This window comes from Rattus rattus, chromosome 7, assembly GCF_011064425.1.
Source record: "Rattus rattus isolate New Zealand chromosome 7, Rrattus_CSIRO_v1, whole genome shotgun sequence".
In the NCBI taxonomy this organism is placed as follows: domain Eukaryota; kingdom Metazoa; phylum Chordata; class Mammalia; order Rodentia; family Muridae; genus Rattus; species Rattus rattus.
In genome coordinates this window covers 76168108-76173160 of record NC_046160.1, presented here as the reverse complement: position 1 = coordinate 76173160, position 5053 = coordinate 76168108, and positions in this window count along the sequence as shown.

The following is a 5053-nucleotide window of genomic DNA, read 5'->3' as shown; positions in this document are numbered from 1 at the left end:
CTACCTACCAATCTATCATCTATCTATATCTATATTTATCTATTTATATATAGATATATGTTATAAAATATATGTAGAATTTAATATCTATATTACATAGAGAGGTAATATTTATATTATATATTACAGAATATATTATAAATTTCATAATGTTTCACATTGTGTTATATCTTTATGGGTATACATATGCATGTGTGAATATATGTGTATATACATGTGTGTACTTATAAAATTAATTGTTTTTCAATATTAAAAAAATACTTTCAAGTAACTGTGGAAATAATACCTTCACAAAAGATTGTTTCCATGCATATTGAAGCTGTCTACACCTACTGTTTATTTAAAATAATGATAGACTTTCAAACAATAACACTATAAATCTAACTGCAATGTGGGAGAACTCAGATTTTTCAGTAAGTAATACAAATATGTTATATTGACCTACTAGTAATCACCATAAGCACATTTCCAGGTTAGTTCTTGTCAACATGACACAAACTTAGACATAACTAAAAAGGGTTACCTTAATTTATAAAATACCTTAATTTCAATTACCTATAGGTCATTTTATTGATTATTATTGATGTTGAATCACCCAGCTCATTGTGTGTGTTTCCATTTCTGGAAAGGTGGTTCTGAGATGTTTAATACAGCAAACTCATCAATCCAAGAGTAATATTATGAGCAGTTTTCCTCCATGACCTTTGCTTCAGTTCTTGTGTCCAAGTTTGTGAACTGAATTCCTTTACTGACTTCCTTAATTCATGGTGGCTTTCCTGAGAGTTGTAAAGAGAGAAATAAGCCTGTTTCTCCCCATATTGCCTTTAGTCGTAGTGTTTATCAGAATAGAAACTCTAACAATGGTAAAATTGATTTGTGGGCTATTTCTGTGAAAGGCACCACAATGTTTTAGGGATGATTGTGAATAGATTTTAGTACTTTGGGTAGAAAAATTACTGAGTGTCCACAAAGTACTGTGAGAACTCAGAAGGTAATGGCAAGAAAAACACAGATAATGGAGACTTGGACTGTGAAGCTTCAGAGGGAAGCTTGAATGAACCTTTAGATTAAATCTAGGACATTGTATAATTTGAGTAAAGACTCTGTGGTTCTCCGTGGCTAGAACTTAACAGTTGGTTAAGCCCTGAGGGCAGGCAGAATGAATGGAAATATGCAACTTTGGGCAGTGGCAGGTGAGACGAATCATCTAGGAAATACCAGAGACCTGGAAGATGAGAGATTCTCAGGACTCAAAGGAGGGACCCTAAATGAAGGCCCAAGAGTAGGGAGAGGGAACTTGTAAAGTACACCTCCTCCGGCAGAAAGACAGGGACGGATACGGTTGACATTCTACAGTCAAAAATTCTGACCCACAATTGTTCCTATCTAATGAAATGCAGGGACAGAATTGTAGAGGAGACGGGGAAAGGAGATTCAGTGACTAGCCCAGTGACTGGGGACCATCTCAAAGGGGAGGATCCTAGGCCTAACACTATTATTAATGGTATGATGTACTTACAGATAGAAGCCTAGCATGGCTCTCTTCTGAGAGACCCAGCAACACCTGACTCAGACAGATGCAAATACTTATACCTAACCATTTGACTGAAGTTAGGGAACCCTGTCATTGAAGTAAGGAAAGGCTAGAAGAAGCTGAGGAGTAGGGTAACCTCGAGGAAAGATGAGCAGGTACCCTGGACTCCTGAGATCTCTCAGAGGCTGCTGAACTACCAACTAGACAACATATATGAGCTCATCTTGGTTCCTGGATGTGTGTGTGTGTGTGTGTGTGTGTGTGTGTGTGTGTGTGTGTGTAGTAGTAGTAGTAGTAGTAGTAGTAGAATGCTGTCTGGTATGGCCTCAGTGAGAGAAGATGTGCCTAACCCTTGAGAGACTTGAGGTCTCAGGGAGTAGGGAAGCCTGGCACTGGTGGAGGGCATTTTTTGGAGACAGTGAGAAGAAGAATGGGATAAGGAACTGTAGGAAAGGGAACCTTGAGCGGTCAAAGACTGGACTGTAAATTAAACAACAAATAAAAGTACTTTATAAAAAGGATTTAAAGAGATCTGACATGCCAAAGGGAAATCTTTCCTTTGCTATGACAATTGATACTGGTTAGCTGAAGCTGAACAATCATTTCTGATTAAAATGACATCATAGAGGCTATCACGGAATACCACAATTAGAAACAGTACACAAATCAAGAAATAATAGGAAGCCCAGCAGCAGTGGATACATCTTTATCAAATTTGTGGCATGTATGATATGGAAACATCATAGAAGAGGTAGGAAAGATCATAAGAGTCAAAATACCAGGATGTGTGTTGTGAATGAGACTCTACTAGAAAATGAATGCATAAACAAGAGATAAGCAATAACAATACCAGAGGATTCAGAAACATAGAAGGATGGGGTCCTATCCCAAACAATGCACTTACTAAATTGTTAGAGAGAGCTTTTTCCAGGAAAGATTATCATTATTAGTTACCCAATATGAAGTTGTCAGGCCTGAAAACATATATATGCAAAACCAAAAGTGACTGACTCAGCACATTATATTTATATGTATATATGTGTGCATAAATGCAGATATATATGCATATATATATATGTACACACATATGTATATGTAATAAAAAGTAGAGAAAATGATGCTATGAACTTGAAAGCTAGGGCCACGTGGGAGTGGTTGAAGTAAGGATTCCTGGGAGAAGCTTTAAAGACAAGCGAAAGGGTCAAAGTGATATAATTCAACTGACTTAAAAATATCTATTTACTTATTTGTATAAAAAATATTTCATAAATATATTTTGACCTTAAATTCATCTTCCCTAATCCTCCCAGATCCTCCCTACCTCCGCACTTATCCAGTAAATGCTTCATGACCCCTCTTTCTCTCTAAAACAAATAAGCAAATAAAATAAAAATATTCTCACAGAACACTCCAGAAAAATGGACACCTAAATGTATAAGGAAAGGAGAAGGTGATATAATTATTTTTTTCTTTTTTTTTTTTTTTATTAACTTGAGTATTTTTATATACATTTCAATGTTATTCCCTTTCCTGGTTTCCGGCAAACATCCCTCCCCCCCCTTCCTTATGGGTGTTCCTCCCACCCTCCCCCATTGCTGCCCTCTCCCAACAACAGTTCACACTAGTTCAGTCTTAGCAGGACCCAGGGCTTCCCCTTCCACTGGTGCCTTACTCAGGATATTCATTACTTTTACTGAATTTTTAAGTTAAGACTAAAAGAACATACTAGCACCATTGAGGCAAAAATCTTCTGTGAAGTGTTTCTTCAGGGTTAGCATTAACAAGCTCTGATGCAGGAGTAAGGAATGCTAATTTACCACATGCTGACAGCCAAACTTGGTAATGTGTAAAAGTTTCCTAGGAGGCCTTGGTTCTGGAGTCATCAAGGGTTCATGTAGAGAACCTGAAGCCAAGTACTTTGAAAGGCCTTTGGTGACCTGGTAAATTATTTACAGTAAAAAACAAACAAGTTTGGAGAGAAGGACCATGTGGTATGGTCAAAGTCCTGATGAGAGTCCACCACAGGACATCAGTGAAAGTGTAACCCAGTTGCAAAGTCCCTGAAATTTTGGGGATGTCTGTGTCATGGATTGACAAACAAGGACAGCAGCAGTTACAGAATGAAGCTGGTTGATCCTACTACACAATTTGTGTAAGTTATGGGTAGGTATAGAGCCAGAGAGGTAGAACTGCCTAGGCTCTTTCAACCCTGAAGATCCTGAGTCCCAGACATCTGCTACTGCGTTTTATACTGTGAAATATTAGTTTTGATTTGATATGATCATAACTGTGTCCTGGCTCTTCCTTTTGGAAATAAGATTATATAACTTATTGATGTTTTTCAGAGGCTTTTGATTTTTTTTCAGAGTCTTTGAACTTCAAAATAGACTTTGGATGTTTCAAGGAAACTGAAGTTTTATAGTGTTTATTTTTAAAAACTGGAACTTCTAAAACTTGGAATGCATTTTATATCAAGATATTAATAATACTTTCTCTTTGAGATAAACAAGAAAACAAGAGTTACAGTTTAATAGTAATATATTTTTATATTAAGTTGACAAAGGTCTTAGTCTATTTTGTTTTTGTCAAATTGAGACAAACCTAGTCATATCCAGGAAGAAATACCTTAATCAAGAAAATGCTTCCCATCAGATTGACATTAGGCAAAACCATAGGATATTTTCTTGATTAGTGACTGATGTGGGATGGATCAGACCACAGCAGTTGGTGCCACTACAAAGCAAACTGAGCTGGCCAAAAGGAGCAACACTAAATAATGTTCCTCTATGGCTCCTGCTTCAGTTCCTACCTCCAGGTTGCCCTAACTTCCTTCAGTGATGGTGCATGACATGAGAGATGAGATGAAATGTAAATAAAAATACATGCAAGTCTCTGCTCCCAGAATGGGAGAGAGAGACCTCACTTGGTCAGGTGGGCATTCTGAGGCTGCAGAGCAGAAGAGACCACCAACACTGCCCACCCCTGCCCACACATCCCTGGCCCAAGAGGAAACTACAGAAGGCCGCTGGCCCCTGCAAGAGGGCAGGAGCGTGTGCAGGACCCCTGCCTGAGACACCGCCCGGAACCTGAAGGAAACAGAGAGACTGGATAAATGCCTTCGCACCCAACCCTGTGGAGGGAGAGCTAAACCTTTCAGAGAGGGCAGAGACATGCCTAAAACCAGAAGAGACTGCCTCTCTGCACACATATCTGGACACCAGAAGAAAACACTGAGGCCATTCGAAACCCTGGTGCAACGGAGGGGCCCCGGAGGATCTTCCTGGTTGTTGCCACCACGGAGAGCCCGAGGGCAGCACCCGCGAGCCAACTTGAGCCTGGGACCATAGGTGGTGACCAACTTTTGATGCAAGTGACCTGCCTGGTGAACTCAAGACAGGCCCATAGGAACAGCTGAAGACCTGTAGAGGGGAAAACTACACGCATTTTAAAGCAGAACACTGCCCTGTATAACAGGCTGAAAGAAAACAGGCAATACGTAATTCGAACGAAGTACATTGA